Source organism: Pleurodeles waltl, chromosome 3_1, assembly GCF_031143425.1.
Source record: "Pleurodeles waltl isolate 20211129_DDA chromosome 3_1, aPleWal1.hap1.20221129, whole genome shotgun sequence".
Lineage (NCBI taxonomy): Eukaryota > Metazoa > Chordata > Amphibia > Caudata > Salamandridae > Pleurodeles > Pleurodeles waltl.
This window is the reverse complement of record NC_090440.1, coordinates 1286378041-1286403979: the sequence shown is the minus strand read 5'-3', so window position 1 is coordinate 1286403979 and position 25939 is coordinate 1286378041.

Sequence of the window (25939 nt, the reverse complement as noted above, 5' to 3'; positions counted from 1 at the left end):
AAGACTGGTTTCACCCTTACTAGGGCTCGAAAGTTAGGTGTAGCTTGGTTCTGGTGGCACATTGAGCACAGGACCCATGTCTGGACATACCATTGCCACTAAGCGCAGTACATTAAACACACAAATTGTGATGGGGGAATCCTTACTTATTTGCATAATTGAAAGATTAACTTGTGCTTAATGGTAGCTTGCAAGGCTTGAACAACCTTCAGAGACCGTATTAGAAGACAACCAGGCTATTCACTGAGATTTCCAGCACTGCCATGTGGCCGAAGGATTAGTAAGCGCTGCTTTATGCAAACAGCTCGCAACATACCAAGACACTACATAACATGATGAAACATAGCAAGCGCAAAAACTGGATTTAAACAAATGTTTTATGATGGTTAACAGTGTGCCTTTCAAATTGCACAGCCTATCATGGGTTCAAAGAAAAGACTGCATTTCCCGTCATTATTGGAATAAATGCCTCAAAACTATAAAGATTTCTGTTACATAGCATACAACACAAAAATATAGGTGTTATTGGTGCTTTCTAACCTAACTCTATTAAACATATTTTATTAACTTCGAAAGGTAAAAATGATTATTCTTCTTTTGCAGGGTCTGTAGGCTACACATTAGCCTCTTCAGCAAGTGCTCAACCCACCGTGCTCCAATACATCAGTAGTACAAATTTGTCTGAATGTAGGAATGAATGCTTGCCATCCTTATAGGCTATCCTTTAAAGATAGATCAGGTAACAGACAAGCAGAAGATTAGAAGGGTAGAGCATTGTCTCCAAGCCACTATGGTGTAAACAACAAAATCAATGGTCCTGGTGAGTTATTACCCAGCCATTCTGGACTCTGACAGCCGCAGCATCTTTCTCTTATAAGTAGTTTGAAGTTATTTCATGTCTTTGTTCATACATCAAACCTTATTTGCACAGAGACTTCAAAGGGAAGGCTCCATATACCAGGGTCTATTGAACACTAATTAGAATGGCAGAGGCAAAGTAGAGGTCATGTTTAACCTTCTCGTCCAGTGAATCATCAGGTGAAGCTGATTAATCATAACACACATTTCTAGTCTTCCATAAGAAAATAAATCTACGACTTGATCGTTGGGGGGCGTCATTCTAGTAGATTGTGTTTTGGAGCCAGCAGGTAATGGCAGGGTCTTCTTGAGATTCACAGAACTTCATTCTAAACAAAATGTACAGGGAAAAAGACTTTTTGCGGAGTCATCTAAATGTGAACATAACATTATCTCACCAAATTCATATTTGTAATTTAATCCTATTATGAATAATATAAAATGCTGGATTTCGGCATGAAATGTAGTACAGAATTCATCAAATTAACTTTTTAAAGGCAGCTTATAATAGTTCACTTTAAAGTGTGGAATCAAATTTCCAATTACTTTTCACAGGTGCCAGAAATGTGCCCTTACCTGGCCGTGGCCGTCCGTCCACCTTTACATATCTATATGTTGCATTTATAACTGCCTACAAATTTAAAAAACTTACAGCAGAAAGTAGTTACAATGACGCATGGGATTAACGCTTTTGCCCCTCCTATTATTTTCTACCCAATTTTCAGTTATTAAAAGTCATAATTTTTTATTAGGGTCATGCTGTGCAATAACGGCGAGATCTACGAAACCTTTTTGTGATCGCAAACACTGTGATTCGGGTATGAGACCGCATAAACTTATTTCTAAAGTATTTAACACATTCCAGGAGTCAGTAAATGTTTATCAATTCATAAAATTGTTTTGGAAATGGATATTGATTCACTATTTGGAAGGGGGTGTGCTTTGAGCTTCTTTCCTAAATTCCAAAACTGTACCACATCTTTCAATAGTTTGCAACTGGAAATTCTGTTTCAAACCTTTGACAAGTCACCAACTTCCATTTCGGGAGAAGTAACTTATTCACAACATTTGTAAACTGGTAAAACAATTTCAGGAAGAATAGGAAATCCCATTTTCCAATGAAACTTACACTAAAATAAAACGTTCTTAATGCAACAGCTACTTTAAAGAAAAAAGTTTTAATTATTTAAAATCAGTCACTCATGTGACATCCCTGAGATAGTCAGGAATTGGACGGAGTGAGACACAAATTGCTCCCTACTCAATGAATATTGAGAGGCCGGACTATGACCAACTCTGGGTCCTTATTTTGCAAACTGTCGTTTTTCTTTTTTTTTAGAATGGACAGTATGCAGTTAAGTGTCTGGTCGAAAAATGTTGAGTGGCAAATTGTGACTGCTGTTTGTGACCAGACACTTAGTACATCTGCCCACATTGTGCAAATCAATCACGATTTTACGGTTTTATAGAAATATTTAAGATTCTTTTGTTTTTAGATGAATTTGAAAAGGTAAACTTGAAATCAGTTTATTTCCGTGATGAAGTTTCTGTTAATATTTAATGAATATATTGATCTCTAAATCCTCTTTGGCTGATATACAAAATGTAACCTTTGTCGTTAGGTATAAAATTTTATTTTATGATTGCCTGCTTCGGTTTAAAAAAGTATAAAGTAGCATTTTGCGTTGTTTTAGAGAGTAAGATTTGGAGCCAAGTTTGAAAAAAAAGGTGAGCGCTGAAAGCTGCTCAGAGCACACTTGGGTAGGCCAAGAAACCAAAGCAAAGACACAAAGAGAAAAGGCTCTTGCGTATGCCCTTTCTCTGGAACAACACTTGCGTGCTGATTTGCTCGAGGGGAGGGAGACAAAATCATAATAAAAACAGAAAAAATGATAAACCGACAAATGGGCAAAAAGCCAGCCAGGCTTCGTTGTGTTACCACTGTCATCACGTTCCATGATTGATGGGGCAGAGGAACTATGGGGGTGATTCTAAGCTTGGCGGGCGGCAGTAGCCGCCCGCCAAGCGGGAACCGCCAGAAGACCGTACCACGGTCAAAAGACCGCGGCGGTCATTCTGGGTTTCGCACTGGGCTGGCGGGCGACCGCCGAAAGTCCGCCCGCCAGCCCAGCGGGAAACACCCTTCCCACGAGGACGCCGGCTCAGAATGGAGCCGGCGGAGTGGGAAGGTGCGACGGGTGCAGTTGCACCCGTCGCGAATTTCAGTGTCTGCAAAGCAGACACTGAAATTCTTCGTGGGGCCCTCTTACGGGGGCCCCGCGGCACCCCCTACCGCCATCCTGTTCCTGGCGGGAGACCCGCCAGGAACAGGATGGCGGTAGGGGGTGTCAGAATCCCCATGGCGGCGGAGCGCGCTCCGCCGCCATGGAGAATTCTCAAGGGCAGCGGGAAGTCGTCGGTACACCGCCGACTTTCCGTTTCTGGCCGCGGCTGAACCGCCGCGGTCAGAATGCCCAGCGGTGCACCACCAGCCTGTTGGCGGTGCTACCGCCGACCTCCGCCATGGCGGTAATTACCGCCAGGGTCAGAATGACCCCCTATGTCATTACATTCTTCCTCCTCACAAAAATGTGCAACCTTGTGATGTTGCAAAAGGCAGCAACACACATATGAAAGGAGACCTACTGTGATCAGTGATGCTCAGAAATACTTTCTGAATTTAAAATTGCATGCAACTTATACAGAAGTGAAAAAGTACGGTCACTGAATAATGTGAATGAAATTATTTCACAGAAACTTCATTTGTCGAAAAACGGATGAAATAAATAAATTAAGAGCTACAATTTTCCTGAAATTCCTTTGTTCAGAATAACAAAAAAGGTCATGGGCATGCGGAACTGACGTTTGAGTGAATTGGTTTCGAGGAGGCAATAAAAAAGTTACACCTACGCTGGTGAGAAAGGAAGTAAACATTGAAATAATGTATTTAAATATGAGTGATTTACTCAATGCTTAATTTGAGCCGGTGGTTACTGCTGCTCAGCACCGGCATTCAATCGACATCACCGGAACTTTGACAGTGTGCTACATGGTGGCACTGTTTGTCTGCTTTCAAGGTGAACACAAGAATAGTTGTTTATTCATTCAATATATACATTGAAGGTGACTAATAGCCGAGCCCATTGCATTCCTGTAGCTTTGGGGGCCTGGAATAGTCAGCACTGTCACACTTGAAGGAGTATGATGGTGAGTTGCTGTGTTGGTGCTGTAATTGGTAGCACAGGCAGGGAATGGGTTAAGAAAACTGCAGTGACCTCCTGACGAGCATGGGCGTAGGAAGTGTGGGGGACGCAGGGGATATATTCCCCCCAGATTTTGGAGGGTGGGGGACATGGGGGATGAAGGTGGGGGGACAAGGGGACAAAATAATTTCCCATCTCACATCTATTATTCAGAGGGCCATTAGCGCACAAAAGCGCTACTTACAATAGCCCTGTACCGACCATCCTCCAATCTGATGGTAACAGAATGAAGATGAATCAGGAGGCCCCCTGCGCCCTCTGCCCTTTTGTTTGTCCTGTTTACAGATGTGGGCATTAAGGGTGCACAACTTACAATAGCCCTGTACCGACCATCCTCCAATCTGATGGTAACAGAATGAAGATGAATCAGGAGGCCCCCTGCGCCCTCTGCCCTTTTGTTTGTCCTGTTTACAGATGTGGGCATTAAGGGTGCACATAAGAACAAAGGGCACGAGGAGGAGAAAAGAGTTTTTGATGATTACTGTCTGCATCACCTGCTGCCATGAAGAGGAGCACTGCAGGACGCCTTCAAGAGGAGCTGCAAGCCAATAAGGAAGATCTAAAGAGGAAACAGAGTCCCACTCACCCTGATGCCTGCAGGCCTGAAAGGGGACACTGTGAAACACAATATTTGTATTTGCCTAAGATCACACCAGTTGGTGAAACAGTGAAGTCGGGAATGAGCCCAGATTTTACCTTTTAACACAACAATTTAGCTATTAGAAGGGTATATTTTTCTAACATTTATGTTTAATGTTTTTTTAAATCTAGGTAATGAAGGGCTTGATTACATCGGCTAACAGGAAGAAGCCATATTTCATTTTGGGCCGTTATTTATGTTGTTGTTATCGTTACATACTTAAGCATATTGAAGTATATTAACTTTTCTCTATCTTTTCTCCACTCTACTCTGAAACAATCTACCCTATGCCACTCCACTCTACACCACTTTACTCTGCAGCACTCTACACTACTCCACTGCAATCAATGCTATTCTACTCTAACCAATGTACACTACACCCCTGCACTCTGCCAGTGCACTCTTCACCACTTTACTCAAAACCAATGCACTCTATGCCAATCTACTCTGCACCACAGCACACTATTCCGCTGCTTTTAATGCCACTGTCCTCGGCACCACAGCACTCTATGCCACTCTACAATTCACCACTGTACTCTACGACCCTCTAATCTGCAACATTACACTCTCTGCCACTAAACTCCACACCATTCTACTCTGCACCACTGCACTCAATGCCACTGTACTCTGTCCCACTGCACTCCTTTCTGCACCACTGCACTCTAATCTACTCTACACCACTCCACTGTAGGGCACTTTACTCTACTTTGAAATCATCTCCTCTATGTCACTGCAATCTACGCAACTCCACTCTGTGCTATGCTATTCCAATCTACCCTGCACCACTCCAATGTACCCTGCACCACTCCAATCTGCTCTGCACCGCTCTATGCTACTGCACTCTACATCACAATGCTCCACTCTGCAACAATCTACTCTTCACCACTATACTGTACTCTGCATCAATCTACTCTATGCCACAGCGCTTTATGCAACTCTATTCTACTCTGCACCACTGTACTCTAAGCCACTGTTCTCTACTCTGCATCACTCTACATCACTGCACTCTACACCAATGCATTCTATGCCACTCTACTCGACACCACTGCCCTTTATGACACTCTACTCTGCAACACTGCACTCTGCCACTGAACTATACTCCTCTCTACTCTGCACCATGGCACTCTACTCTGCATTGCTCAACTATATGCCACTCTACTGCACTCTACACCACTGCCACTCTACTCTGCATCACTGCACTCCACCACTGCACTCTACACCAGTCTACTCTACCTTGCACCACTCCACTCTACCATGCACCGCATCACTCTATGACACAGCACTCTGAACCACTGCAACCTATGCTGTGCCACTCCACTCTGTGCCCCTCGACTCTTCACCACTCTACTCTACTGCACTGTATGCTAAACCAGTGCACTCTTCGCCAATGCACTCTACACCACTTTACTCAAAACCAATGCACTCTATACCACTACACTCTACGCCAATCTTTGCTCTGCACCCTATGCCACTTCACTCTAGACCACCCAACTCCACTCTGACACTCCACTCTGACATTACACTCCATGATACTAGACTCTGACACTCTATTCCATTAAACTCTAACACTTTCTCCACTCTGTAACTCCCTACACAACTCCCTATACATCACTCCATACCACTTTACTCCACTCTATGCCACACCACTCTATGCCACTTCAATCTACGATACTCTACTCAACGCCACTGTACAACCCTCTTTGCCACTCCACTATACCACAATGTACTATGCTCAACAACACTCTACCCAACTTTCTCTAAGCCACTTCACGTTACTTTACTTCACTCTACTCCAGTTCACTCATCTTTATGCCTTTCCACTCTACGACACTCGGCCACCCCACTCTATGACACTCTATTACACTGTGACACTACTCCACTCTACTACTACTTTATGGCATTAGCACTTTATTAGAGATTCAGATCTCCATTGATTGCCTTCTCACTCATATGAGACGTGAGTCAGATTTATCTTGGCCGTTTTGGTTACAAGCACTCTGTAACCCTTTTAACTCAAGCTTAATGAAGGCTTAGGATGATCCTGATACTTGTCTAGGGGATCGGAACATCATTGGCCGAAGTACCTTGACTTGAATTTGTGATATTGTACATAAGTTGGCATAAGCATAAGTACTATGAGCTAAGGACTTCTTGATTCACTATTTGAGTCATTCATGTAAAAGTCGGTGTATAAAAGCTTGTAAATCATTATTGTGGATGCTAACCTTGTAGGAAAGTAGCCTCTATCTAGCTGGTTACCCCCACTTTTGGCCTGTTTGCCAGTGTGTTTGAGTGTGCCTACTGGGATCCTGCTAATTAGGACCCCAGTAGTTATGCTCTCTCCCTTAAATTATGGTTGTTGCATACTGGTAACCCAGTATTTCACCCAAAATTGGCATAGTGGTGCCCCCTTATAAGTCCCTAGTATATGGTACTTAGGTACCCAGGGCACTGGGGTTCCAGGGGATCCCTATGGGCTGCAGCATTTCTTTTGCCACCCATAGGAAGCCAATGCAAAGGCTTCTGCAGGACTGCCATTGCAGCCTGCGTGAAAAGGTGCATGCATTCTTTCACTGCCAGTTACCCTGCACCAGGTCACTTATAACTCACCCCTATAGCAAGCCCTCCAGCCCTGAGGGCAGGGTACAGAGTACCTGTGTGCGAAGGCACCCCTGCACTAGAAGAGATGCCTCCATGACCTCCAGGCCCATTTTCCTGGACTTCGTGAGTGCGGGGACGCCATTTTACATGTGTACTGGAAATAGGTCACTACCTATGTCCAGCAACATAATGGTAACTCCGAACATAGGTATGTTTGGTATCAAACATGTTGGAATCATACCCCAAGGCTTTTGCAAGCATTGGTTGTATGATTCCATCCACTCTGGGGGCTCCTTAGAGGACCCCCAGTATTGCCATTCCAGCCTTCTGAGGTTTTCCAGGAAGCCCCAGCTGCTGCCACACAGGTTTCTGCCCTCCTGTTGCTTGAGAAGATCAAGCCCAGGAAGGCAGAACAAAGGATTTCCTTTGGGAGAGGGGTGTTACACCCTCTCCCTTTGGAAATAGGTGTTACAGGCTTGGGAGGGGTAGCTTCCTTCCCAAGGCCACTGGAAATGCTTTGAAGGGCACATTTGGTGTCCTCATCGCATAATCCAGTCTACACCGGTTCAGGTACCCCCAGGCCCTGCTCTGGCACCACACTAGACAAAGGAAAAGGGAGTAACCACTCCCCTGTCCATCACCACCCTCGGGGTGGTGCTCAGAGCTCCTCCAGAGGGTCCCTGGGTTTTGCTATCTTGGATTCCAAGTTGGCAGCGAACTCTGGGAGCATCTGAGTGGCCAGTGCCAGCAGGTGGTGTCAGAGCCGTCCCCTGATAGGTGCTTACCTGTTTAGCTGACCAATCCCCCTTTCAGGGCTATTTAGGGTTTCTCCTTTGGGAGGTCCTTTAGATTCATATTGCAGGACTCCAGCAGAAATTCTCTGCATCATTTACTTCACCTTCTCACCAAAGAAACTGCATCTGGACCCTCCAGGAACTCCACAAACTGCAACAAAGAAGCAAAGACGACTTCTGCAACATTGTATCTTCAGCTCTTGACAGCAACTGCAACTGTTTCCCGGTCGTGCATCCTCAGAGGACAGCCTGTCTTCAGCCTGCACTAGAAGAATGAAGGAATCTCCCTTGGAGTGAAGGAGTCACTCCCCTGCTTCAGCAGGCACCTCTCTGCAACGACGACCATCTGCGTGGGTCCCCCCTCCTGACGAGTTGCATGGATCCTGCATCACTAGTGGTGGACTGAAGTGGTCCCGATGGTCCTGACTTCCTACTGTCCAGCTTTGGTGGAGGTAAGAGCTTGCGTTCCCACGCAAGACAGTACCCCAGTGCACCACGTGTTTTTCAGTTGCCAAGGCTTATTTGCACCTTTCCACTAAATTCTTTGTGCACCATGTAGCTCTCCCCCAGCACTCCTTCCTGCAATGCACAGCTTCCTGAGTAGTTCTCCGGCGCGTGGGATCCTTTGATTTTTGTGCTGCGTGGGCCTCCTTTTGCAACTTCTTTGTTCCCATGCTGTGGGACTCCTGTGTGCGCTGCCTGATCTTCTGTGGGCTCTCTGTGTTGCTGAGATCCCCCTCTGACTCCCCCTCCCGGGTAGAGTCCACCAGGTCCCTCCTGGTCCCAGGCAGTGCCGTTTTCCGCAAACCGTGAGCTTTGCGTGTGCCAAGGCTTGTTGACGGAATCCAGCGACGCAAACCAGACTGCAATCATCCATCCAGTGTGGGATATCATCTGCACCAACCAGGAACCAGCATCCATCTTCTTGGGTGCAGTACTGACTGTTGTTCTTCACCAGTGGTTCTTCTTTTGCACCTTGATTTGGGTTAGCACGGGCTCCTGTCCTCCCTGGACTCTTCCCATTCTTCCACAGGTCTTTAGGTCCAGGAATCCATCCTTTGTATCTTGAAGTCTCTTCTGGTTCTTGCATTATCTTCTTTCTCATGTTCTTGTTTTTTCTAGTAAAGTTACTGTGATTTACTTCTGTTTTGGGCTGGGCTCTGAGGTGAGTTCTATTACTTACCTTTGGTGTTTTCTAATACTCCCAGCACCCCTCTACACACCACACTTGCTTAGGTGGGAAACTGACATTCGCATTCCACTTTCTTAGTATATGGTTTGTGTTTACCCTAGGCCCATTTCTAACCATTGTGATTTTCACTAATTGCACTGTTTTCTAACAGTTTTTATTGCTATTTCTGCATACTAGTGTATATAATTGGTGTATTACTTACCTCCTAAGGGAGTATAGTCTCTATGGTATTTTTAGCATTTGTGTCACTAAAATAAAGTACCTTTATTTTTGTAACACTGAGTATTTTCTTTCATGTGTGTGAGTACTGTGTGACTACAGTGGTATTGCATGAGCTTTGCATGTCTCCTAGATGAGCCTTGGTTGCTCAGCTACAGCTGCCGCTAGAGAGCCTGGCTTCTAGACACTGCCTACATTTCACTACTAAGGGATAACCTTACCTGGTATAAGGTGTAAATACCTTAGGTACCCACTACAAACCAGGCCAGCCTCCTCCAAACCACTGTACTATATGGGTTACTTTTTAAATTTTTCTTGTAAGTGGTGACATTGTGTCATCCAGATAACTTGTGTAATGCCCGAATACCAGTCTTTCTCAATTTCCCATGTTGATGTTTTCCCACTACATTTGATCTTTTATATTTTGATTGAATAAATGCATGAAACCTTCCCTTTGCATACTATTTTAACATCATTGTTTATGAGAGTGGTGTTGCATTTTATTCAAGGGACCCCTGTTCCTTTAAAGTTAGTTTACAGCTCCATTCTAAGACACTCTACTTACTCCCTGACACTACGCCACACCAGTCGATGACACATCATTCTCCTTTATGCCATTAACTTTGAGCCATGCTGAAAAGTAGTCTTACTAGTGTACAGCATGGCTAAAACACATTGGCAAAGGCAATAGAAATTGCATAGGCAAGACCTATTGGCTTTGCCAATGCTTGTTTATAAGGTATAAACTTCAAGGTGACTTGCAATATCCTTATGTACACAGGGGGTATTTTACTCCATATAACACATGGTCACACCACCAATTTTCCCACAAACCACTTGAAACCTTAGTGCATAGCTTCTGTCATTCCAAGCTATTAAAGTAGAGCAGAAGAAAGAAAAGTAACATTCTGTTTTTTGCTTTAAACAGCTGCATTAAATATGCTCTGTGAACTGATCTGCCTTTCACCTTGGCTGCTAGCTGTGGCAGAAGGCATTGTAATGTCAGAACTCGACTGCAATAACCCTATCATAGTCATTTTCTGATGTCTTTTTTTAATAATCAGTGAATGTCTTTTCTTTATACTCAGTTACTTGGTGCATCAAAAATAGCCGATTCTAACGAAATTAGTGACTGCAGTTTATACAGTGATTAAAGAATCCATGTTTATATAGCCTGTAACTCCAAGAGCTTCTTCAGTTGAAATGCTTCTAGTTATGACTGATGTGGAGCTGAGCTTCCCAAGATCACACACAGGAGTAGAAGTGTTATTAGAACTATGGTTTCTGAGCACAGTTTACAACTGTTGTACCTAATGACTTTTGATATCTCCAGTGCGGTTCCAATTGGCATGAGGCGAGGGGCATGATGGGTGTGGGGCGCAAAGGGTATTTCCTTCCTTTTTACCTCCTACCTTTATTTGCTTGGTGTATGAAGATGCAAGGTTAATCAACATGTTATTTTCACATTTGAGCTAATTACTTTGTGAATGTAAATAACAATAAAATATACTTTCAGACTGTGAAAACATGCCTTCCTTTCTCCCTAATTCACTTCCAATATATATGATTGTGTATATTTATCGGAGCCTGCAGTTCGCAAACAACAAGTGATTTGTATAGGGTTGATTGAAAGTCCCCAAGGCTGTCCCTGTCCCCCCAGAAATGTATTGTCTCTTACGCCCCTGCTGACGAGGGCCCTGACACTTGTTATTTTATGTATTTTGTTTACATATTAAGCACTGACAGCATACTAATACTTTCTTTCTCAGAACAAAAAATCCCAAATCGTTAAATAGGATGTCTCGCACTTCTCTGAACAGATCACAAGAGACTACACAACAAACTACCAGACATTAGCCCTGACTGGTACAGAAAATACAATTGTCCAACTTCAGACGAAGTTGCAGTGTATTCGAAACACAGAATATATTACTACATGGAAGTACGAGTTTTCATTGACTGATATTGTATGAATGAAACGTTCTGTCGAGGAAGGCCTTAACTCGCATGCTGAGTCAGGACTCAGGAGATAGATCTGTAACATACTGAGAATAACAAAGATGATCACATCAACACCAGGTGATTGCGGGATTTGTTCTGAGAAAGAATATAGAAGCGCGCTATTAAATCAAATTAATAAATGTATTTACACTGAAGAGGAGTAGCCTCAGCAGAGCCTCTAGCACCTTCTCCAAGACCTATCAATCTACGACAATTACTTGGCAGGTCCAACATATTTGGTGACTAGAAACCCCTCAAGTCAAGAGATTGAATGGTGCAGCCCAGCTCAGGAATTGAAAAGACTGGATCTGATGCCAAGGACAGTCAGCAAAAAATATGAAGGAACAAGTAAGATAAAGTGGGGAATTCTATGGAAAACACTAGCAGTGACATAAAACATGGACGAGCTCAGGAAACAATAGGAACAGCATAAGCAAAGAGAATAGGTCTCGCCCGCCACCTGGGTGCAGACCTACATGCTACCCAAAGGTGTTTTTTCATGTCCACGATGGCCAGCGTGCATGTCAACACATGGACATCCGCAGTGGAATGGCTTTTCTTAACGCTCAAGAAAAAACTTTAGAAAATAGCCCCGCACATCCACATGCACAGGTAGCCATCTTGCAAGGGATTTTCATAAATAAAGAACATTCCAAATGGCCACCTTGCATACGACTGTGTGTGCACCTACAGTGGTCAGCTTGGATATGTTTGTTTTCTAGGAGAAAAAAATTCAAAATGGCCATAAGTGTGCGCGCAGACATGGGTGTGCATGCAGCTTAGGCATCTTAGAATGCCTTTTCTTTCAGCCAAAGGAAACAAGCCTTTGCAATGCAATAGGCCTTGCATATTTTAACACAAGTTTTTAATTGTCATCTTTTGACAACAGCTCCCAATAGCAAAAACAAAAGAAAATACGAGAAAAAAATGAGAAAAGACGACTTGGCAAAATAACAGAAAGTTTGCTGTAAAAACAAAACTTTGCAATTTTGTGCCTCTGGGGCACGTTTTTGCCAGTCACAAGCCTTCTGTTTGTGGGGCACTTGAAATTAAAACCAAATAGTAAGTACCTCAATCACGTCGGGAGCAGTAGACGGGCACTAATTAAGTTGCATTAATTAGTGCTTGAGCCCTGCTCCACACAGAGAAATGGAAGTGATGCCAGACATGCCTTGATGAATTCTGAGGCTGTAAAGAACTGTACCATGCAAACCAACAAATGGCGAGCAACAAGTGGGCTCCAAGCCCTTAACTGAAAACAACAGGGGCTCGCATGCAGACGCATGCACATGCACTCGCAGGCTCGACCCTAAAAAACACTCAAAGTTTGCCATCATGCTATCATGCTTTCATGCGTGCGCATTGGCAGAAACCTGGAATATAATTCAAAATCATTCATACATGGCTGCCTGTCAATATAGCAGTACTGCACATTGGAACGATGGGGCTATAAAGGACAGCAGGCATGGGGGTGATGTATTTGTTTAATAAGGGAGGGTCAGTAAAGGGGGCGAATGCAGAACAGGGAGCAGCAGAGGGTTATAAAATAATTTCTCATGCACTGTAATGCATGACATCAGCATTGTAAGGCTACAGCTCATTCAATCAAAACATGGACAGACCCAAGTGCTCCGTCGGTAGGACAAATACAGTAAAAGAGAGGAAAGCCATTGAATCAGTAGCAGGGAACTAAGACAGAAAAGATCTTTCAGTCACCAGCAAGAGGTAAGCCTATGTTTGTTAGAAGACGTAGGTCTATATAGAACAAAGCTGTCCATAGGTGAGACTAAAAAAGAACCTTGACATATTCGGGGGAAATTATTTATTGGTAGCACATTTTTCGACACATAAATCGTGGTTCAACAAAATATGTAACAGTGACATAAATTCGAAAAAAGTTGTCATATCTCAAATATTCACTATTAGAAAACCTTCAAGGAAAGGGATCTATGAAAGAGCCACCTCCACGTACACATAAACTCTCAATTCAGGCAGCACTCTTATAATGATCCTGCTAACAGCAAAAACTACCTTTAACGTATATGGTTGCAGACATGCACCATATGCGCTCAAATATTTAGGGCACATTTTAGAAGCACTCTCCCTAAATATCAAACCTTAATATGTGGTAAAATCATAGCTTTCTCAACACACTTAAGTAGAAATTAAAAGTGCAAAAATGTCATTCAGAACGCACATGCCTTGATCCCACCATACGTGGAATGTAGCATTTCTGACATTCAGCTAGCATGGAAAATGGTCTGCAGCTCTATGTTTAAGGATAAGGGTGGAAATGGGAGTTTAACAGGTTGGCAGGTGGTCGTAGAACTTGCAGCATTTATCTCCAGGTCTGTACGTATTTGGGCAGTTACAACCATTTTGCATGTGACAGTTTCGATCCTGGAAAGGCATCGAAAATGAAATATGCAAAAGAGCATATGTGGGAAAAGGAATGGGTCACCCACTCATTCCAGGAGTGAGTGGGATCAGTCATTGCATCACACTGAAAGACTTTTGCATTTGGATTAAAATGTAATTATAAAATGGTGAGAAAATGCATCCTTCTGCTAGGTGTACTCCATCATACTGTCTCCCATTCATACTATCCCCAGGAAAATGTTTGGTGAAATAGATATATACATGAGAATATACACATCATATAGATTTCCATGCATGCTTCAGGGGATACTTGTAAATCCATTATTTTCAGAAATCTAAGCAAACTATAGAATTAAATTGGTAATCAATAGATTGCAAACCTTTCTCACAATTTTTGTAGTTCGGTAACTAAGTTTGCAAGACTAACCTATACCTTGAAAGAAGTGGTTTGGGAGCTCTCTTGCACTTTCTCTTCCTTTCTGATGGTTATGATTTCTCCTTCATCGAAGAGTAAACGTACGAGTCAACCCCATATCAAGCACTCTTGAGTTTGTTTCTCCTAGGTATTTCTTCTAGTTAAGCCAGCCTTAAGTAGGCACATGATTTTGACATAAATCCATGTCTACAAGTCTTTGTAGATATGGATTTGCATAAAAGTCCAGGGGTGGATGCAAGAGAATGCCCATGCACCACCCATTGAAGGCCTACCTCACACAAAGTAGCACAAGGCAGCGCATTGCATTGTCTTGTGTTACTTTGTGTTACAAACCAATGTAAATCATGGTTTGCATTGGTTTGTAAATCACAAAAGATCTGCATCGGATCGGCGTTAAAAAAGTAATACAAAGTCTTCGTGAATCTGGGCCAGAATTTGTGTCCCTCTTCAATGATTTGGGGATGTCAGATAAGGGGAGGTAATTGGCTTCAGAGTTATTACTGGTGGTTACTTTTGCACGTTCGAAAAGGCCTCAACCTGGCTCATAGTGTTTGACCACACTTGCTTTCTATCATTTTGCCTCACGTCTCTACTACATGACCAACATTCATAAGAAGTCTTTCACATATCATTCATTGCTATGAACTAATTTTACAAATACTATTGTGTGATAAGAGTAATAAAAGTGTGTTAGCTGTCCTTGCAAATCAAGTTTCTAGTTGTTTAAATTGCAGCAATTTTTCATCCACCCTCTTTTCCCTTGACCTGTAGTTTACTTTGGGCCTCAGGAAGGGTGGCCATATCATTAATTATTTTCCAAAGAGCACCTTCTACTTATTGTTTGAGGAAAGGTGTTCAGCAACATTCTATTCATTTCTAGGAAAAGACAGTGTCATAGTTGGACTCTTGCTCTAGGCAAGACTGCTGTTTTAGTGATGACAGCACTTTTTGTTTGTAGAGGACTAGGCCAATCCTACAACAAGTCGCAACTATCGGCCCAATCCTCCCGGCTCACAAGCAGTACCTCACCAAAACCCAATAGTTTAAGGTGATTTGTGGCAGCCTTTATGCATGGACTCAAGAGTGAGACATCTCAGGGGAGTTGTGGTTAAACTGAGATTACCCTTTTCTCACATGAGCAACAATTCTCAGTCACACACAGGCAATGAAGGAGATGCAATAAAGTTTTCACTAGGTTTTATTAACAAGACTGCAATCTACTATAAAATGCATGGGCTGCACTGATTAGGATAATGAAAAAGGCAAGAAACAGAACTGTGAAAATGAGAGTTGCGAATATAAAGACCCCCACCATCTTGCAATAACATGAGATGTGAAATAGGCCCTAATACCCTAGCATAAGAAACCTAATCTCTAACGTAACGAGAGCTAGGTGTGTTAACCTAATCTGCCAGTACCATGTCCATGAGAGGAGCCCCCCAACCCTCGTTACCTTGGAATGAGGTTTCTAGGTCAGACTCCGTCGGGACACGAAGGCTGGGTCTGCATCAAGGTGACATGTAGCATAGATAGAGGTGATGGCATCTGGTAGGAATCCCTCTGATAACCTTGTCTGTGTGAGATGTATTTACACATATCTTGTAGGACCCCTGACGCAGATATGTTCCCAAACGATAGATAAGAAGGCATGCTTGGGGCAGCAATTATATAAACAATTCCCTGAAAAGTACATGATGTTAGTGCAACACGCAAGTGGGAAAGTACGTGATGTGAATACCTACATATATCACTTATCTTTGACGCTGATACTGACGCCATCACAGAGTTGCACTGATAACGTGAAATTAAAACATCTTCATAACTATAAATATAGCACCCATTTTGGAAGAAATAATTAAATAAATGCGCTATAACAGAGCAGGCTAAGTAGGTTTAAAGTCACTAGGTGACAGGGACACAGGCCTGCAAGCTAGAAGGCTAAGCTATCTCATGATTCCCAATAAAACCAAATAGGATCCACTACAACAGATCGTTACAGATGTTTGATGAGATTTTCAGAATATACAAGCAATCTGCTACTTAACATTAAAATGGAAGTAGATCCACCATGAAAAACATAGATAATTTGGAGGGTCTAGTTAACTCTGGAGGGGGGTAATATAGATGGGTTTGAGATATCTTGGAGTGAAAGAACGACAATTGACTATTACTCAAATGCAAACACTGAAGGAGCACTATTAATGGAAACACATAGCATCAATTGACTCTGGGGCACCACCAGAGGGGGTGGACTCCTGAACAGGTCTTAACATTTTCTAACAAACAAAACACTCAGGTATTTTCAAGATATTTCACTAGAGTTCTTGGTGGATACAAACACATATATCTTAGCACATGCAGGTCCTGGCTGATTTGGGAGAACTACATTCTAGTGTGCCTTCTGAACATATTGTAGAAAACCGTGGTAAGATGTCTAAGCAGTGATGATGCTGATCTTACTCTTTACATGAGATTGGATTTTATAAAGTAAAAAAGATGTTAATTACAACTTTTTCAACACATCCTTGTCTCAGTCTCCTACAACACTGACTGTGGAGCAGGAGCAATGCTTGGAACATGCACACTACAGCTCCCTCCAGAACCAGTGCAAGCACAAACATGGAAACAGCATTACGTGTACAGCCCTGGTGTGTGCCATGCACACACAAGTAGGTTGCAGACTAGCACAAATCAATGCTGTGTACCTGTGTGCAATATATTGCCCTTGTTTAAAATGTGGTAACAAACATCCTATCACAATGATTGGACTCACAGTGAAAAAAAGAGCAAAGCCTTTAGTGAAAATATCTTAAAGACTCACTCTATCTCTATGTTAACATTGTTCAAGAAGTATAATTGTCACTTTACTGTAAATCACATTTTGGGCTCTCCACCTAACTCAAATTTTGGGTTCTCCACCTATCTCACAATCTCTTGGTTGAACAATGAACAACACAAAGTCCTTCTTTTTAAAAGATGAAAAGAGATGGGGGCTTTGGCCCTCATTACAACCCTGGCGGTCGGAGTTAAATCGGTGGTAATACCGCCAACAGGCCGGCGGAAAAAATGGAATCATGACCATGGCGGTAACCGGTAACCGGCAACATAGACAGCCACTTTAACACTCCGACCGCCATGGCGGTAGAAACAAACACCATGGCGGCAACCGCCAACAGACAGGCGGAAGACAATGTACCGCCCACACTATTATGACACACCAATCCGCCACCTTTTCCGGGGCGGAACCAACGCTATCAAAAGCACGGCGGAAACAGTACACAGAAGGGAAAACACTCACCTCTCCACACCCCACGAGGAACCAGGACGCCATAGAGCCCGAATTGCAGATACTGCAGATGCTGGTCTTCCTTCTCTTCTATCAGGAGCACCAAAGACGGCGGCGCCGACCACAGTGAGTACTGCACCTACAAAACAGGGGAGGGGGGAGGGAAAGGAGAGTGACACATGCACGCAACACCCCCACCCACAACACCATACACACAAATACATGCTGCAACATTACATATACACTCCCCCACCCCCTGGCAGAACGCAAGGGCAAAAGGAAATGATTTGAACAAATTTAATCATGTGAAATCTCATTATCAAAGTTCAAAATCCAGTAAATACAAATATGTACACCAACTACACAAGTCCGGATAGTGTACTAATCATTGTCCGTGGACCACTGGGCTCAAAATGCATGGGCGAGGCCCACACATGATACCTGACTGGAAATGGAGAAAACACTGTTGGGGCATCAGATCGGAATGAAACAGGCACCTCAGAGGAAGGGGGGGCACCTCAGCCTGATGAACGCACAACGCCACTGCTGCTCGAGGGGGCTCCATGCCCATTGAGGTATCCTGGGGAGTGCAAAGCCACAGTCTCTCAAGTCTCTCCAGTGGGTGGACTGCCCACTGCTTTATCCTGGGGAGTGCAAAGCCACAGTCTCTCAAGTCTCTCCAGTGGGTGGGTTGCCCACTGCTTTATCCTGGGGAGTGCAAAGCCACAGTCTCTCAAGTCTCTCAAGTGGGTGGTTTGCCCACTGCTTTATCCTGAGGAGTGCAAAGCCACAGTCTCTCAGGTCTCTCCAGTGGGTGGGTTGCCCACTGCTTTATCTCTCAAATCTCTCAAGTGGGTGGGTTGCCCACTGCATTATCCTGGGGAGTGCAAAGCCACAGTCTCTCAAGTCTCTCAAGTGGGTGGGTTGCCCACTGCTTTATCTTGGGGAGTACAAAGCCACAGTCTCTCAAGTGGATAACAGTCTCCACTGGTTCTGGAGGGGGCTTTGTGCCCAGAGTGCTTCATCCTGCCAAGGACAGAGGTAGTGGATGCTATTCTCCACTGGTTCTGGAGGGGGCCTTCTGCCCAGAGTGCTTCATCCTGCCAAAGATAGAGGTAGTGGATGTATATCTCCACTGGTTCTGGAGGGGGCTTAGTGCCCAGAGTGCTTCATCCTGCCAAGGACAGAGGTAGTGGATGCTATTCTCCACTGGTTCTGGAGGGGGATTTGTGCCCAGAGTGCTTCATCCTGCCAAGGACAGAGGTAGTGGATGTATATCTCCACTGGTTCTTGAGGGGGCTTTGTGCCCAGAGTGCTTCATCCTGCCAAGGACAGAGGTAGTGGATGCTCTTCTCCACTGGTTCTGGAGGGGGCTTTGTGCCCAGAGTGCTTCATCCTGCCAAGGATAGAGGTAGTGGATGCTATTCTCCACTGGTTCTGGAGGGGGCTTTATGCCCAGAGTGCTCCACGTGCAGTGTGGCCGGTACAATTCACTCACCTGGGTGTGAGTGGCATGACATTGGCTTGGTACAGGTAGCATGATATGCCATGGAGGCAGCGACATACCCCACACTGCTGCGGCTGCACCTTCCACCTGCAGGGGCGAACATTGATGACAGTAATGCTTCATGGAAGCTGCCCAGGGTCCTGGAACACTCCTCCTGCCTCAGACGACTGACCACTGGGGATAGTAGGCATGTCAGCGGTGGTGCCACTGTCCGTGGACGTCGCGGGGCTGCTGGCGGTGCTTGCGGCGGTGTTTGTGGTGGCGGTGCTGGCGGCGGGGTCTGTGGTGGCGGTGCTGGCAGTGGGATCTGTGGCGGCGGTGCTTGCAGCGGCGTCTGTGGTGGTGGTGCTGGCAGAGGGGTCTGTGTCAGCACCTGCTGAGGGAGAAAGCAGGATGTCTCCTGTAGCCTCAGACGGCTGCCCACCGGGGAAGAGGCTGGTGACTGTCGCAGCGGCTGTAGACATGCCGGAGGCAGTGCAGGTGGCGGTGCAGGTTGGCGTGGACGTGGCCAGAAGGTGTGACATTGGTCCCTCAGTCGGTGCTACCATGCCCTCTCCTGACCTGCCCTTATGTTTTTGGCTCTTCCCCACCTTTGATGGTGGCGCAGTTGTCTTGCCACTATCCCCTTTCTTTAGTTTTCGCTGACCCCTTGGTGGCTGGTGGTTTCGGCTTCTCCCTCTGGGCTGTGGGCACCTTTTTCACCTTGGCAGGTGGCGGAATGTCCTTGCCCTCGCTATGTGGCATACTGGCAGCCCTGATGGTTGGCGCACTCCATGACCCCGCAGTTGCTGGCACCACTGTGCCTGGGGATGTGGTGGCTGAGGTGCTGGGCTGGGACCTGGAAAGCCTGGCCCTAGGGGAAGGACGGGGGGAGGTGTAGGGAAGAGGTCAGTGTTAGCCAGGAAAAGTTTTTTAGACACACTGGGACGGGTAGATGGAGAGGGTTTGGGAGTGGAGGAAGAGGGAGTGGTTGTAGGAGGTGTACGTATGCTGAATTTGGGTGAAGGTGCATGAGCTGGAGGCTGTTGTGAGGTGGATGGCTATTGGGTGGGTGTGTGCCTGCATTTGTGTACTTTGGGAGGAGGGCTCACAGACCACACTGGGAGAGGACACTGGGGATGTGTGAATGGTAGTGGGGGTGGTGAGTGCACGTGAGCGGTGTGTGGTGATTGGCGTGCTGGTGATGGAGGTAGTGGCTGAAGATGTTCTGCATGCAGGTGTGAGTGGACGAGACTGGGAGGGAGGAGGGAGATGTAGAGGAGGGGGACACAGTGGAGGAAGTGGGTGTTGGTATGTCTGCATGGGTATGGTGCTTGTGTGATTGCCTGTGGGATGTGTGGTGCTTATGTTTGCCTGAGCCACTCTTGTGTGTTGATGTGTGTGCATGCTGGTCTGATGGTGTGCTTGGGATAGGCTGGGGTTGAGGGGATTGGGACTGGGTAGAGGAAGTTGGAGGGGGAGGCTAGACACAGGGACAATGGTTGCCATCAGGGCTGAGGCCAGAGCCTGAAATGCTCTCTGTTGGGCTGCCTGCCCAGAATGAATGCCCTCCGGGTATGCATTTGTTTGTTGCAAATGCCTCTCAACTCCCTGGATGGCATTCAGAATGGTAGACTGCCCAACAATGAGTGATCTCAGGAGGTTAATAGCCTCCTCACTGAGGGCAGCAGGGCTGACTGGGGCAGGGCCTGAGGTGCCTGGGGCGAAGGAGATGGCCACCCTCCTGGGTGAGCGGGCACGGGACAGACGCTGATGGGCTGCTGGGAGGGCGTGCTGGTAGGGGGGTGGCGGCTGTACCTGTTGATGCGGTGGGCGCAGAGGGGCCCGCCACCGCAAGGGAGCTCCCATCAGAGGAGGAGTCGCTGCTTCTGTCCCAGCAGTGGAGCTCCCCTCGCCCTCCATCCCACTTATGGCTTCAGACTCCGTAGCTTCACCCTCCAGGGCCGAGTGGGTTGCAGCTCCCTCCTGCTCCGGTGCCAATGCTCTTCCGCCCGATAATGCTATTGCACCCAAGAACAGGGAGACCACAAAAAGGGGAGGGAAGACAGAAGAAAGACATGTTCATTGCATGCAACACCACTACCGTTGGGGGACACAACACACAGGGAGCAGCCCTCTGCACTACACCATGCACTTATAGTTCCTAGAGTTTTCACATGCCCATGGGGTACGAGGCCTAAGACCAATTGATGCACACCTGGAAGTCACAGGAGCCTGACTAGGTGTATATGGCTCTTACCACTAGTGGGGTTGGGGTGCCACATAGCCTGCCTCACAAGGGACCTTGCCTACCAAGTTCGCCCTGGCCTAGGGGAACCCACTGCCCACCTCCCCCACCCAGACACCTCGTAATGCGCGCAGAGTCAGCTGAATGAGAGTGTACTCACCCCCTTGTGGCTGCTGTGATGCCCTTAAGCGCCCATCCAACTCCGGATAGGCCACCGCCAGGATCCGGAACATCAGGGGGGTCATGGTGCGACGGGCACCCCTTCCACGTTGGGAGGCCATCCCCAGCTGGGCCTCCGCTGTCTTCTTGCTCCAGCGGCGCAGGTCCTCCCATCTTTTATGGCAGTGGGTGCTCCGTCTGTGGTAGACCCCCAGGGTCCGGACATCCTTGGCGATGGCACGCCAAATACCCTTCTTCTGGTGGGCGCTGACCTAGAGGAATGGTACAGGGGTAAAGGACATTACTCATCCGGCCGGACCGTCATACTCATTGCCCACCAGTTTCCACCCATGCCATGACGCACATACACTCACCATCCGCACATGTAGGCCTCAGCCCCCCCCTGTTTCTTCCAGCCGCACAAAGCAGGCTTTGCCCATTCAGCATGCTCACAGTGTACTCACCTGTTTGTCTGGAGGACCGTACAGTTGCGTGTACTGGGGGAGGACCCCATCCACTAGTTTCTCCAACTCCTCCGAAATGAAGGCATGGGCCCTTTCCGCAGACACTGTAGCCATTGTCGCTTCCAGACACAGGTCACAGCAGCACTTGCAGTGTAGGTGTTCTCCTGTTGAAGGTCAGGTATCAAGGGAGGGAACAGACAGAAAATGGCGGTCACGTCCGCAGCGGTGCGTACTGTCACCACCGGCGTACATCGTCATTGGCTCCTCGGACCCATATGGTCCAATGTTAGCCAATGCTGAATTGCACCGCGGTCTTCGACCGCCCACCGTGACGGTGTAGAACGCCAGCGCAGTTACCTCATATCCCCTTGTCCCACCTTACAGGTCAGGCAGCCGCAATTTCATGGGGCTACATGGCATCAATAATAACTGCATCACACCTATCTAGGCCTGGAATACACACAGTTACAGGCAAATTGCGGATTAATAAATTGACAGCAAATAACATTTTGTGATACCTCAGTGTTGGCTGACTCTCCGTTCGCTGTTCTCCTCCATAGGACACGTCTGCTGGGGTGGGTGATGAGATGGCGAAATCCTCCGGTGTACAGACCCCTGGTGGATCTGTCGACTATGGAAGAGAGACACATCCTGGTCACATACAGAGTTGATCGTGCAACAATCCAGGAACTGTGTGCCCAGTTGGAGCCAGACCCGATGTCAGCTATCCGCCATCCCATACGGATACCCCCTTCAGTGCAGGTCCCGTCAGTACTCCATTTCCCGGCAAGTGGTTCCTTTCAAACAACAGTGCGCATTGTATCAGGGATGTCCCAGCCAATGTTCTCTAACGTGTTGTCCAGAGTGTTGTCTGCCCTGCTGAAACACATGCGCAGCTACATCGTGTTCCCTCAGGTGGAGGATTTGTCCACAGTGAAAGGTGACTTCTATGTCCTGAGACATATCCCCAACATAATTAGTGCCATTGATGGTACACATGTTGCATTGGTACCCCCACGCAGGAGTGAACAGGTGTACAGAAACCGGAAGAGCTACCATTCGATTAATGTGCAGATTGTGTGTTTGGCAGACCAGTACATCTCCCATGTGAATGCCAAGTTTCCTGGCTCAGTGCATGACGCTTCCATTTTGAGGAATAGCAGCATCCCTTATGTGATGGGGCAACTCCAGAGGCACCGTTTGTGGCTAATAGGTGAGCCCAAGGTCTCAATACAGTTGACATAGGTGTCTGGGTATGGGGTTGTCCCTAAGGGTTAGTGTGTGTCTAACAGTTGTCCCTCGACATTTGCAGTTGACTCTGGTTACCCAAACCTGTCATGGCTACTGACCCCAGTGAGGAATCCCAGGACAAGGGCAGAGGAACACTACAATGAGGCACATGGGCGAACTAGGAGGGTGATCGAACGCACCTTTGGCCTCCTGAAGGCCAGATTCTGGTGCCTCCATATGACAGGTGGTTCCCTCTACTACTCACCGAAGAAGGTGTGCCAGATCATCGTGGCCTGCTGTATGCTGTACAACCTGGCTTTGCAGCGGCAGGTGCCTTTTCTGCATGAGGATGGGCCAGATGGTGGTCTAGTGGCAGCTGTGGAGACTGTGGACAGTGAAGAAGAGGAGGCAAAAGAATAGGATATCGACAACCGAAACAACATAATCATGCAATACTTCCAGTGAGCCACAGGTAAGATGTCACTGCCTCCCACATCTCATACTATTGTTGGAGCTAGCATATGTCTGTCATTTTCACTCAGTGTATGGACCCTGACTTGTCACTTTGCCTTTCCATTTCACAGATGTGGGTCCCACTTTGTGCCCTCTGCTATGTTTCCTCCTGGCCTACAGCTGTGTTACATTGGTATGTGCACAAGTAAATTGACATTGCTATATTCCATGGTTAATGCAATTACACATTTGTGAAAACACAGACTGACTCCAGATTGTTTTGTGATTGAAGTGTGTTTATTTCTGTGCAAATAAGTGGAGGGGTTGTCAAATGGGCTGGGGGGATAGTGGAGGAATGACCATGGCAGAGTCCAGTCTATTTGTTTCACAGGTGCATTGTCCAAGGGGGAAGTGGAGCAATGGCAGTTTAAGGATGGAGAGGGTGACATAGTAGGACAGAAGGGTGACATTCAGGGGGGTCTCATTTCCTGGCGGTGGTCTTAGCAATGGTCTCTGTCTTGTTCCTGGATCTCAGGGACCATTTGCGGGGTGGTTCTCCATCTGCAGGGGGTGGGGTGCTGGTGTCGTGTTCCTGTGGTGGTGCCTCCTGTCCACTAGTGCCGGCGGAGGTGGAGGGCTGTTCATCGTCCAGGCTGGTGTCAGGGGCCCCTTGTTGTGCCACTGTGTCCCTCCTGGTGTTGACAAGGTCTTGCAGCACCCCTGCAATGGTGACCAGGGTGTTGTTAATGGACTTCAAGTCCTCCCTGATCCCAAGGTAGTGTTCCTCCTGCAGCCACTGGTTCTCCTGAAACTTGGCCAGTACCGTTGCCATCATCTCCTGGGAATGATGGTAAGCTCCCATGATGTTGGAGAGGGCCTCGTGGAGAGCGGGTTCCCTGGGTCTGTCCTCCCCCATCGCACAGCAGTCCTCCCAGCTTCCCTGTTGTCCTGTGCCTCTGTCCCCTGAACCGTGTGCCCACTGCCACTGCCCCAGGTCCCTGATCGTCCTGTGTTAGTGGGGTTGCCTGGGTTCCCTGTAGTGGTGGACACACTGCTGATTGACGTGTCCTGGGGACAGAGGGATGGGCCCGCTGGGTGGGTGCTGTGCTGGTGTTTCCTGAGGGGGGGTGGCTCTGTGGTGGCTTGTGACAGTGTCGGGGAACCGACTGTCCTGAGGTCCCAGATGGGCCGGGCTGGTCATCTTGATCCAGTTGTGAAGAGCTGCTGTCATCACTGTGGGTTTCTTCTGTGGGGGTACTGGATATGTCTGGCACCTCCTGTCCGAGCTTTGGGTCTAATGCCTGTAGCGGAATTCCGCGGGCGCAGCGGTATGTTGGTGGTCTTCTGCACGGCGGTAAGCGGGATTTACCGCCAGGGTTGTAATGAGGGTCTTAATGTTTAGTACTGTAGTTGTAAACACCTGCGGTGCGTATACAGAAACACTTGGGTGCTCATTCGGAGTTTGGCAGTAACCGAACCGCCACGCCGATGATGGTCTTGTGACTGCCGGCAGGTTGGCAGTGCAGACCGCCAAAAAACGAGTAAGGTGGTGAATCCAACGCAATACAGAACTCACTGCCAGTCCCTCCACCGCCGTTGAGCAGCATCCGCCGGCGGAAGACAACTTCAGGCAGGAGGCAGCCAACGTCCCACCCTCCATATTCCGAGTAACCACTCCGCCAAGATATCCGGTGGGGCCATACCGCCATGGAAAACCTGGCAAAAACCACTTCATAGGGGCAGCAATGGGACAGGCAGGCACCTCAGGTGTGTGGGGGTGGTGGTGGAGGCTTGGAAGTGGAAGGGGCACGTTTTGGCTTGGGAGGGGTGATCTTGGCACTGGGAGGGGTGGATTTTTTGCTGGGTGGAGGAGCAGGGGAAACACCAGAGGGGGTACCCAAGAAATGGGAGGTGGAAGGGCTTGAGAGGGGCAAGGGCACATTCTGTTTATGGGGAAGACGAGGTGGGAGAGGAGTAGGGAAGAGGTCAAGGGCGGCAAGGAAAACTCTCTTAGGTACACGAGGCAGTTACATGATTGAGGGAAAGGAGTGGAGGTAGAGGGAGTGGTCATCTGACGTGTCTGTGTGCTGTACATGGATGCTGGTGTGTGCAGTGTCTGTATGTGTGTGGTGGCTGAATGCTGGGTGGGTGAGTGGGTACGTGTGCATTTCTTGGGAGGGGACAGAGGTGCAGGGAGAGGAATGGGTGATGTAGGAGTGAATGTTTAGGT